Below are 13,289 nucleotides of genomic sequence, written 5' to 3'. Positions count from 1 at the left end.
TATGAAAAGCCAACTGACATTTACTCCTGAGGTGCTGACCTGTTGCACTCTCGACAACCACTGTGGTTATTATTATTTGACTCTGCTGGTCATCTATGAACATTTGAACATCTTGACCATATTCTGTTATAATCTCCACCCGGCACAGCCAGAAGAGGACTGGCCACCCCTCATAGCCTGGTTCATCTCTAGGTTTCTTCCTAGGTTCTGGCCTTTCAAGGGAGTTTTCCTAGCCATCGTGATTCTACACCTGCATTGCTTGCTGTTTGGGGTTTTAGTCTGGGTTTCTGTACAGCACTTTGTGACATCAGCTGATGTAAGAAGAGCTTTATAAATACATTTTATTTGATATGATTTGATTTGATCCATCCACCTTACAGATGTGGCATATCAGGAAGCTGACTAAACGGATCATTCCACAGATGCACGTTGTGCTCGGGACAAAAAAAGGCCACTCTAAAATGTGCAACACAACACAATACCACAGATGTTTCAAGTCTTGAGGGAGCATGAGATTGGCATGCTGACTGCAAGCATGTCCACCAGAGCTGTTGCAAGATAATTGAATGTTAATTTCTCTACCATAAGCTGCCTCCAACATCATGTTAGATAATTTGGCAGTACATCCTACCAGCCTCACAAACGCAGACCATGTGTAACCACACAAGCCCAGGACCTCAACATCCGGCTTCATCACCTGTGGGATCATCTGAGACCAGCCACCCGGACAGCTGATGAAACTGTGGGGTTTGCATGCCCAAATAATTTCTGCACAAACTGTCAGAAACCATCTCAGGGAAGCTGATCTGTGTGCTTGTCGTCCTCACCAGGGTCTTGACCTGACTGCAGTTTGGCATCGTAACCGACTTCAGTGTGCAAATGCTCACCTTCGATGGCCACTGGCATGCTGGAGAAGTGTGCCCTTCACGGATGAATCCCTGTTTCAACTGTACCAGGCAGATGGCAAACAGAGTGTATGGTGTTGTATAGTCAAGCGGTTTGCTGATGTCAACGTTGTGACACCCCATGGTGGCAGTGGGGTTATGGTATGTGCAGGCATAAACTATGGACAACAAACAGACTTGCATTTTATCGATTGCAATTTAAATGCACAGAGAGACCGTGATGTGATTCTGAGGCCCATTGTCTTGCCATTCATCTGCCGCCTTCACCTCATCTTTCAGCATGATAATGCACAGCCCCAACAATCTGTACACAGTTTCAAGAAGCTGAACATTTCCCAGTTCTTCCATGGACTGCATACTCATCAGACATGTTTTGGTTTGCTCTGGATTGACGTGTACGACAGAGTGTTCCAGTTCCAGCCACTATCCAGCAATTTCACAGGGCCATTGAAGAGGAGTGGGACAACATTCCACAGGCCACAGTCAATGACCTGATCAACTCCATGCAAAGGAGATGTGTTGCGCTGCATGAGGCAAATGATGGACACACTAAGTACTGACTGGTTTTCTTACCCACCTCCCTACTTTATTTTAAAGGTATCTGTATTCCCAGACATGTGAAATCCATTGATTAGGGCCTAATGCATTTTTTTTTTAAATTGAATGATTTCCTCATATTAACTGTAACTCAGTAACATTTTTTAAATTGTTGCGTATATATTTTTGATAGTTAAAAAACTGTAGTGTTTTAGCAGACTGTATTCTTAGTATGTCTATAGTTTTCTACAATATACTAAAACATTCTATAGTGTTGGATTCTAGCTTGAAATACTAGCTATACTATAAGTTAATGATTTCATGTAAGGGTCAGACCCTTTTTTTCAATTTCCACCTAAAATTACATACCCAAATCTAACTGCCTGTATCAGGACCTGAAGCAAGGATATGCATATTCTTGATACCATTTGAAAGGAAACACTTTGAAGTTTGTGGAAATGTGAAATGAATGTAGGAGAATATAGCACATTAGATCTGGTAAAAGATAATACAAACACAAACACATCTGTTTTCTTTTTTTTCATCCTTGAAATGCAAGAGAAAGTTAATACATTGAGAAATGATTCATTTAGAGGTTGTCCACAAGATTGCAGCAGTATGTGTGCAAAGTTGATCCGACTGATCCAGTGAAGAATTACATCACTGCACAATATTTTGTATCAAGTCTGCCAGGAGTTTGCCCAAATGTGGCAAATTGGTAAATGTATACATTTTGAAGAACATAACTATAGAGAACATACAAAAATCCTGGATCATTAGCTTCCCTACAGAAAATACACTAACCTTCACACATATAGATAGCCGGGCTGGGTGGGTGTGGAGGCAGAGACAGCAGTGGGGTCAAACTGTAGAACCGAGTCCCACATTTGAATATAAAAATAGATTTTTTCAAACAAAACTACACTCCATTTTATCTCTGGGACCCTCAGGGTGACAAATCAGAGCAAGATTAGTGAATGTAAGTACATTATTTACCTTCGGAGGTGAACATATTAAACCAGTTGCAGTGATAAAGGTGTTTTGTTGTTGTGCACAATCCTCAAACAGTAGCATGGTATTTTCTTGCTGTAATAGCTACTGTACACAAGTTAGATTAACAAGAAATTCACCATTCTGCCCATATAAGATGCCTGTGTCCCAGAATGTGGGCTGTTATTAACATCATTCTAGTCACATGTTTGCATATTGAGCAACAACTGTCACGCTTTAGGGACACCAATCCCGTAGAGGATAAGGAATGCATTTGGTGTGGTCAATTGAGTGTGGCTAAGAACTAGGGGTCTGGAAAGTTGTGAGGGAAAAGGCATTAATTTGGTTGCGGTCACTGATAAGGTTGGATAGCTGTGTATTAGTGAGGAATTTGGGCCGAGGTCATGTCAGGTCAGAACAGTTTTATTACACACACCACCTAGGTTCCTGCCTATCAACATATACTGTATGTATTGGCTGTCTAGATGTACAAGGAGGAGACTCTGCCTAATAGGAGGGTATAAATACTTGCTGGTGGAAACATGTCTTTGTCTTTTCAGCTGTTTGACCCAGTGGGTGAATAAACATGGTTTGTACTTTGACTAGTTGTCCGTTAGTTTTTCACTCTCTTTGTCAGAACCTAACAATAGTAAGTACTACACATGCTTGAGGGATACTACAGTGTGTGGTATAGTATTCTACAGTATACTACAGTTTACTACAGAATTCTATAGTAAGTACTGTAGTATTCTTTAGCAAATACATGTTTTCACAAGTAGGATGTTTCCCACCTGACAGCATTATCTTTCATATTACTGCAACACACATCCTCCACCAACTCTGCTGATGTCCTGCAACAAAGAGAAGGAGGAAGTGAAAACGATTCCAAACAATTCCAACAGGTGTTGGAATTAAACTAGATGAGGAGGGTGTGACCTCACATGAAAGAGCAATAAATTGTTCCTCGCTATTAGCAAGTGTGTAACTGGTTATAAGTAATTATGAGAGAGTGAGACATGGAAAAAAAGAGCAAGAGAGTGAGAGAAAGAGAAAGAGAGAGAGGAGAGAGGTGGGAGGGAGAGAGGGAGGTGTCCTGTATGGCACGATGTGCTGTATGTCATACTGTACTCAGAATGAGTGGCATGTCATTAAACGTCAGAGTGATGAACAATGTGAAACCGTGCTGATGTGTGTTCTTCTGCAGCTAAGCAAGACATAACATTGGCGACGAAGATGGTTGAATTCAGCTTACCGCCGCCAGCACCATTCCTCCCCGTACCTGGTGAACCTCCAGTCCGTGGAATAACTGGCTTTAAAGTTTTAACACTTATCTCGAAGCTATGGACTTTTCTACAATCGCCAACAATCGGAGGAACAGCACAGCTCCATCACTGTCTCGGTACAGAGGAACCGAGGAATTTCAGAGCACTTGGACCAGCTCCCATATTCACCTCTGCAGTCAGCTTCCTACAGAACAACTTCGATGGGAAAGTGCGAGTGCTCCTCCGACGCTACCGGCTACGGAAAATACACCAACAGCCTGGTGATTCCATTCAAACTACATGGCTAATTTGAGGGATTTAGCTTTCTCTTATAACTACGGGACACGTCAGGATGAGATCATCAGGGATCAGCTGATAGAGGGGACCTTATGTGAAGAGACAATGGAGAAACTGCTTTTTGAATTGGATAATAACTTGGAGCTATTAAATTAGCACTCCAGGTTGTAGCGGCTTTGGAATGCTCTACTATGCTAACAGACAGCTCTGCAGCATAAACTGGGCCTCCAGCCATTCTCACACAGCAGATTCAGCCCACGCAGGTGCACTACAGCAATCACGTGCTTCGCACGCTCTCCCACGTCGATAGCTGAATGGACTCAGACACCGATAGCTGAATGGACACAGACACCGGCATGCCCACACACCAGGCACACAGACAAACAGAAGAAGCTGTGGCAACTTTGGGGCTAACTCTCACGATTCAAGGGCTTCAAACTACCCAGCACATGGAAAGATACAGTGCCTTGCAAAAGTATTCATCCCCTTGTCGTTTTTCCTTTTTTGTTGCATTAGAACCTATAATTTAAATACATTTTTATTTGTATTGTATGTAATGAACATACACAAAATAGTCCAAAATTAAATGAAAAAAAACTTGTTTAAAAAAATAATAATTGAAATTAAAAAAATTAAAATTGCGTGTGCATATGTGTTCACCCCCTTTGCTATGAAGCACCTAAATAAGATCTGGTGCAACCAATTACCTTCAGAAGTCACATAATTCGTTAAATAAAGTACACATGTGGGCAATCTAAGTGTCACATGATCTCAGTATATATTCACCTGTTCTGAAAGGCCCGAGTCTGCAACAGCACAAAGAAAGGGGCACCACCAAGCAAGTGGTACCATGAAGACCAAGTAGCACTCCAAACAGGTCACAGAAAAAGTTAAGGAGAAGTACAGATCAGGGTTGGGTTATAAAAAAAATGTCTGAAACTTTGAACATCCCACAGATCACCATTAAATCCAATATAATTTTTTTTAAAGGATATGGCACCACAACAAACCTGCCAAGAGAGGGCCGCCCATCAAAACTCATGGAGCAGGTAAGGAAAGCATTAATCAGAGAGGCAACAAAGAGATCAAAGATAACCCTGAAGGAGCTGCAAAGCTCCATAGCGGAGATTAGAGTATCTGTCCATAGGAGCACTTTAAGCAGTACACTCCACAGACTGGGCTTTACGGAAGAGTGGCCAGAAAAAAGCCATTGCTTAAAGTATAAAATAAGCAAACACGAGACTCCACAAACATATGGAAGAAGGTATTCTGGTCAGATGAGACTAAATGTAGCTTTTTGGCCATCAAGGAAAGCGCTATGTTGGGTGCAAACCCAACACCTCTCATCATCCCGAGTACAACATCCCCACAATGAAGCATGGTGGTGGCAGCATCATTCTGTGGGGATGTTTTTCATCGGCACGGACTGGGAAACTGGTCAGAATTTAAGGAATGATGGATGGCGCTAAATACAGGGAAATTCTTGAGGGAAACCTGTTTCAGTCTTCCATAAATTTGAGACTGGGACGGAGGTTCACCTTCCAGTTGGACAATGACCCTAAGCATACTGCTAAAGCAACACTTGAGTGGTTTAAGTGGAAACATTTAAATATCTTGGAATGGACTTTTCTACAAAGTTGGTGTAATGTACCTATTACACCAACTACCTTGACTAACCTGTGCCCCAGCACATTGACTCTGTACTGGTATCCCCTGTACACAAGCATTTCGCTACACTCGCATTAACATCTGCTAACCATGTGTATGTGACAAATAACATTTGATTTGATTTGAATGGCCTAGTCAAAGCCCAGACCTCAATCCAATTGAGAATCTGTGGTATGACTTAAAGATTGCTGTACACCAGAGGAACCCATCCAACTAGAAGGAGCAAGAGCACAGACTTGCCTTGAAGAATGGCCAAAAAAATCCCAGTGGCTAGATGTGCCAAGCCTATAGAGGAATACCCCAAGAGACTTGCATCTGTAATTGCTGCTAAAGGTGGCTCTACAAGTATTGACTTTGGGGGGCGTGAATAGTTATGCATGCTCAAGTTTTCAGTTTTTTGTCTGATTTCTTGTTTATTTTGTTGCACCTCAAAGTGGTAGGCATGTTAATCGAATGATACAAATCAGTTGGAGGTTGGACAGTTGGAGGCAGACATCATTGAGCCAGTCAACGCTGCTCACTGGATTTTAAACTTGCTGTGAACAAGGCTGTTGTCCCGGATAAGTACCCCTTGCCCACAGCTGAGGAGCTGGCCGCACAATTCCACGGCTCCAGGTTCTTCACGAAGCTCGACCTGCGTCAACGCCTACTCCCCATCAGGAGATTTGGCATGGGTCCTCAGATCGTGAAAACGTTATACAGCTGCACCATCGAGAGCTGGTTGCATCACCGCCTGGAATGGCAATTGCTCGGCCTCCGACCGCAAGGCACTACAGAGGGTAGTGTGTACAGCCCAGTACATCACTGAGGCAAAGCTTCCTGCCATCCAGGACCTCTATACCAGGCGGTGGCAGAGGAAAGCCCTACAAATTGCCAAAGACTCCAGCCACTCTAGTCATAGACTGTTCTTACTGTTACCATATGGCAAGTGGTCCCGGAGCGCCAAGTCTAAGTCCAAAAGGCTTCTTAACAGCTTCTACCCCCAAGCCATAAGACTCCTGAACAGCTAATCAAATGGCTACTCAGACTATTTGCATTGTTTTAGACTGCTGCAACTCTCTGTTTATTATCTATGCATAGTCACTTTACCTCTACCTACATGTACCTATTACACCAACTACCTTGACTAACCTGTGCCCCAGCACATTGACTCTGTACTGGTATCCCCTGTATATAGCCTCGCTATTATTATTTTATTGTTGCTCTTGAATTATTTGTTTGGTCAAGGGCTTGTCACACCCTGATCTGTTTCACCTTTCTTTGTGCTTGTCTCCACCGCCCTCCAGGTGTCGCCCATCTTCCCCATTTCCCCAGTGTACTTATACCTGTGTTCTCTATTTGTCTGTTGCCAGTTCGTTTTGTTTCGTCAAGCCTACCATCGTTCCTGTCTGTCTCTAGTTCCTTTTTTCTAGCTTTCCTGGTTTTTGACTATTCTGCCTGCCTTGACCCTGAGCCTGCCTATTGTTCTGTACTTTGTTGTACTACCCTGGATTACTGACCTCTGGCTGTCCTGACCCTGAGCCTGTCTGCTGTTCTGTACCTTTCGGACTCTGCTCTGACCTACTGACCTCTGCCTACCCTTGATCAGTTGCTTGCCTGCCCCCATGTTTTTGTAATACACTTTTGTTACTTTGAAACTGTCTGCATCTGGGGCTTCTCCTGAGCCTTAACACTTGTAAGTAAGCATTTCACTGTAAGGACTGCACCTGTTGTATTCAGCACATGTGAAAACAACCATTTGATTTGATTGTCTTCAGGTGCCCCTCCACCCAACATGCCTTTTGGACTTAGCTACGCCGCCAGCTGCTTACAGAAGATGAACACCATCCTCGCTGAAATACCCGGGTGGCAGTCTATCTGGACGACATCATGGTTCACAGCCCTGACCTCAACATCCATGACCAGCGAAAAGTGCACCTTCGCAGCTCCAGCCGTCAAGTTTGTGGGGTTCCACCTGTCAGCCAAAAGCATTGCCCCACTTATGTTGAACATTGAAGCCATTCACCCCATCCCGGAAACTACCTCAGCCTCTTAGGTGGCCTCATTCTTGGGCATGGCAGCCTATTACCTCCGGTTTCTGCCCCAATACTTCGCCAGCTCCTCAAGGAGGACGAGCCATGGGCCTGAACTGTGGCCTGCTCAGACGCCGTCTGCTCACTGAAGAGCCAGCTCACCACAGCTCCAGTCTTGGCTCACTTTGAACCTGTCTGCCCCACTATTGTCACCTGGGACGCCTCAGCTGAAGCACTAGGAGCTGTCCTCTCACAGCTGCAGAATGACATTGAGAGGCCCGTCGCCCCACTGAGCAACCACACTCTGTGGGCGAATGAGAAGCACTGGCCTGTGTCTGGGCGTGTGAAAGGTGGCACTTCTACCTGTACTGCCATTTGTTCACGCTCCGAACCGACCACCAGTCCCTCACAATGCTACCTACTGTCACAACCCAAGCCTCATCCTCAACCCATCCAACTGGACATCTGTGGCGAGATCCATGGGTACGCAATCCCTCAACCTTAGCACTTCCTGGTGGTGATGGATGACGACTCTAAGTGGCCATGAGTGGTTCCTGTCGGAACTGTCACAGCACGGGCCATCAGGGTTATCCTAGAAAGCCTGTTCATAAGGTGGTGCCTACCCTTCACCCCCACCAGTGACAATGGACCCCAGCTAACCTCTTTTGAGTTCTCCTCTTATCTCAGCAACAAGGGAATCAAACGCATCTGCATAGCCTACTACAACTCACAATCTAAATGAGGGTGGAATGCTTCAACCAAACACTGAAGAATGGCATCAGAGCGCACCTGGTCCAGGGGTGCACGTTCCAAACTGCCTTGAACCAAACGCTAATGCACTATAGAGCAAGCAAACACAACAACACAGGTCTCCCCGGTATTTCTCATGATAGGTTCTGAGATGGAACTGCAACTGGACAGACTCCGAACACAGAGCGTGGAAGCACCGGCAACTAGGCGCGTCCAAGAAAATCAGGCAGTGACCAGGCACCAAAGAGCAATGAAACAGCATTTCAACAAGGGTGAAGAATTTCTCCCATTTTACAGGGTGAAGAAGCTGATCATCCAAGAGTCATAATGGAGCCGAGCCCAACGGCCTCAGCGGTGCAACAAAATGGCCTCATTCTGATCGGACCCCTTGTAGGTCAGTCGACAACTGGGGCCCACTGCCTTCATACTGAGCAATGGATCACGCTGGCACGCAACCTTCTCAGTAAAGTCCATGCCCCTCAAGGAATTCAAATGCCCACACAACGGACATACAGGCCAGCGACACCAGCTGATGGACCTCCTCCACTACAACTACCCGAGCCCCAGCCTCTGTGGGCTCCCAAAGGGCCAGAGCCACAAGCTGTAGCGGCTGAAGAACGGCTATTCGGGCATGACCTCGCCCTGCTCGTCTGGAGGACTACTTAACATCCTTTCATTCTTATCTCCCATTAGGTGTCTTAGCCAACCTCCAGGTTAGTGGACTAAACTGTCTAGTTTGGAAAGTTGTTGTTTAGGTATCATGCTCGGTTCTTGTCCTATGGACATTTTTATATATGGTACCAGTCCCTGGTTTGGAAAGGGGGGGTGCTATGTATGGTACGATGTGCTGCATATTGTACTGTACATTGTTATGGTTCAAGTATGAATGGGTTGTCAGAACGAGTGGCACATGTCATTAAACGTCAGAGTGATGTACAATGTGAAACCGTGCAGATGTGCGTTCTTCTACAGCTAAGCTAGATATAACAGGAGGCCTGTACTGTATCATCTGACTGGGGGCCCTTCTCTGGTGCTATCAGATGGAGGCGTCCCAGTGATCAGTCTCCTAGCCCCTCGCAGTGCAGTGCACGGCCCAGTCACAGCACTGATAGGACGGGACCATTAAAAACCTTTTATCAGCCCAGCACTGGTGTGATTGAAAGGCTCTGATAGCTTCTCTGTGATCCCCGCAGCCTCGGGAAAATCACTCTTTATCAGTCATCGCATCCCTCACTACAGAGAATAGAGGGAAAGAAAAAGAAAGGTCCAGCTAGGGAGAAAGAAAGACAAAGACTGCTGATCTAGGTCTTTGACTGTCACAGGGGAGACAATGTCTGCTCTCCAAAAGACAGCCCATATATGATAGGATCAGACTCCTTATCATAAAGACATTTGCAATGTCACATTTATTTTCCAGTTAACAATGTCACCAACTACAAGCACAACAGAGACATCAACTCAGTGTCGCTGAGAGCTGGTGCCCTCCGGTTTTCTATGGCTCTACCTTGTCTCCCTTGAGCTGCAGTCATTTCAGCCAGAGGGCTATAGAGGCCAGGGCATGTTGTAGGACAGAGGCCTGGGGTACAAAGGCATGTCCTTGAATGTAGAGGCACTTGACTGGCGTGCAAAGGGCCAGCTCATTGGCGCTAAGCCTGAGTGCCCTCCTATCAGTGCAGACAGAGGAGAGCCCAACCCAGGACTCAGTAGAAGGCTTCGAAAGAACAGGTAAGGATCAAAGGAGAGAGAATGTATGTGTGTGTGTGTGTGTGTGTGTGTGTGTGTGTGTGTGTGTGTGTGTGTGTGTGTGTGTGTGTGTGTAGGGCCGACTCCAGAAATAAGTGACATAAGCAGTCGCAAAGGGCCCCAGGTCGCTAGGGGGCCTTTCATCCCCCCCCCCCAAACAAACAAAAAAGATGAGTTGTGGTCTCAATTTACGGTTGAGTTAGAATAGTAGAACTTACACAACGTGCAAGTTTATAATTTGGTTGTGCATCAGGAGTTTGTATTGTTTTGTCAGTCACTGACAGTTACTCAATTAGCCATGTCAGCTAACAATTCTTAGATTGATAAGTTAGTCATCTAAACTTGTAGTCATCATGGCCGAATACTAACCGGGCACACAGGGCACGTTCCCAGGGGCCCTAACCTCCAGTGGGTTCCCATAGATTTTTTTTGTTACTCTCACTCAGATATCATTAACAGGGCAGAAGTCATGACAAAATGTGTAGAATTGAAGGGAATTAGCTTTAAAACTGCAATAATGGCAAAATGTGTAAAAATGCGGGAAATGTTGCCTGCTCGGTGGTAGAGCCCTGTATTGGCATGAATTTTAACCCCTAACCATGCTAACAAAGTTATGGCCCTACCCTATTAAGGCCCGATTGCTTCTGCCAAATTTAGGGCCCAGCCCTGCCCGAAATCAGAAATAACTTCCTCCTTTAGTAGCCTAAATCCATTAGCTTCTCCTTTCGGTCTGTCACTTGCTCCCTCCGAGTCAAAGAGAGTCAAATCTCACTTAGGGCCCACAAAAGGCTAGAGCTGGCCCTGTGTGTGCGGGTGTGTGTATGTGTCTTTGTCTCTGAATCAAATTGGCTTCGCAAAAATAGCATGGTCACTGTGGTAGAATGTTTTTATAATGCGATTTTAAGTTAATTTAAGTCCCATCTGCTAGCCTAATTTCAGATGTGTGGATGTAAACAGGATTACTAGAGAAATTGTTCATCTTGCAAAGCATAGAAACAAACTATTACATTAATCTGACTATTAATCATATTATTGCGTGCATGTAACCGTACTCAATGACTTATCGACTCACACGTTAGAGTGAGGAAATCACAGAGGACTAGATTGAGTTGGAATCTCATTTTAAGAGTAACTCATATAGGTTGTCAATCTGAGACTCCCTGGAGTTTGACTCCCTAGATTTAAAGGCAAAATTAGAGTTGCGTACGGTAGTTGAAAGTCAGTGAAAGATTCTCTAGTCCTCTGTGCTGTTGATGGATGTAGAGCACCCGTTTGGGATTTACTTTGAAAACACTTTGCCATTGAAGGACTAATGAAGCTTGTCCATCTCCAGTATCCAGTCTGAGACCAAGGGAGCACGCACACACACAAATACACACACACCCTCTATCCATCCTCTGACTAAGACTTCACATCGCTGACATCACTTACACAATCAAACAAAGGCAGTCATGCAGGAATGCAGTGGTGTAAAGTGCTTAAGTAAAAAATATGTTAAAGTACTACTTAAGTAGTTTGTTGGGGTATTTGTACTTTCTTTACTATTTATATTTCTGTAAATTTGTACTTTACTACATTCCTAAAGAAAATAATATACTTTATACTCCATACATTTTTCCTGACACACAAAAATACTTGATTACATTTTGAATGATTACAAGGACAGGAAAATTGTTAAATTCACGATCACATCCCTGGTCATCCCTACTGCCTCTGATCTGGCGGACTCAATAAACACAAATGTTTTGTTTGTAAATAAGTGTTGGAACATGCCCTCCGCAAATAAAATTTCAAAAACTAAAATGATGTCGTCTGGGTTGGTTAATATAAGGAATTTGAAACGATTTATACTTTTACATTTACTTTTATACTTAAGTATATTTAAGACTTTAACTCAAGTAGTATTTTACTGGGTGACTTTCATTTTTACTTGAATCACTTTCTATTAAGGTATCCTTCCTTTTACTCAAGTATGACATTTGGGTACTTTTTCCACCACTGCAGGAATGACAACAACATCCCAGAGGTCTGTCTGCGTACACTGACAGAAAGTAAGGGTCGATGGGTTTGTGTCAGAGTTTGCAATGCCTTCATCCAGTATAGCCTGGGGATGGTTTGTTTGAACAGCGAAAGCTAAGGGGGATTCAACGTCAGGCTGTGTTGCAGTTTAACAGCGCAACTAATAAGCCCAGGTCCCAGAGTCACCCCAGCCAAGGTACCAATTCCACGGAACACTAGATTTCTATTAATTAAATCATAATTGGGTTTTATATATTTATTTGCCTGAGACATTGGCAGAAAGAGGAGAAAGATTAGGCAGAGATTTGCATGTAAAATGTACGAGCTTCATTAGGCTACCTTGGCAAAGACGGAAACGTTGGGCTGCCTGCGGGGCACACAGATGGCTCTGTATGTTTGCTAATTTGCTCCTCTTTCAAGGTCATTAGTTCTTTTTGGTGAACTTTCAAAAGTTTGTTTGAGGTGGGTGGGTTTTCGATGTGTGCTGTGTGACAAATCATTTTGTTACCATGTGGATGCACAAGGATATATTGGTTGGATAGATATAATTTACTGTCAAAGAGTGGGTTGAGTCAACATAGGTTGTGTCTAAAAAGGTCTATCAAGTGAGATCCTGGTCAAATTAAAAGTTACAAAAGTAGCAAAGAAAGCAACAACGGCCAGACTGTGAACAAACACATCAATTATCCCATTAAACAAAGAGACAAGGGCACGTGAAATACTATGTCCTCAGAGAGAAAAGAACATGCATCATCTTCCACCTTGTTTTATCATATCTGCCCCATGAAGGTGTAGTGGTTTCACACAGACAGCATATATGTTGTTCCCTCCACAACAGGAATAAATACAGACACATTGTACTGCCTGCTGGAAGTAATCTAATCAGCATCCACTCGGCTGTTTAGATTACCTCATTACTCAATGGTGGTCTGGGAAGCTGAATCAAGGTTTTTAAAGTGCAATTTTCACCATTTTCTCTTCCCTCTTTAGACAGGACTGTTTGGTTTTCTTTTGGCAGGAAATTAGTTTTGACATAATGTATTTTTGCCCAGGCAGCATTACATAAACTCTGACAAGGCTGGCACGATGTGTGTGGTGCTGCTAGC

The sequence above is a fragment of the Oncorhynchus mykiss genome, chromosome 11 (genome assembly GCF_013265735.2).
Source record: "Oncorhynchus mykiss isolate Arlee chromosome 11, USDA_OmykA_1.1, whole genome shotgun sequence".
Classification (NCBI taxonomy): Eukaryota; Metazoa; Chordata; class Actinopteri; order Salmoniformes; family Salmonidae; genus Oncorhynchus; species Oncorhynchus mykiss.
Note: the sequence above shows the minus strand (reverse complement) of the source record.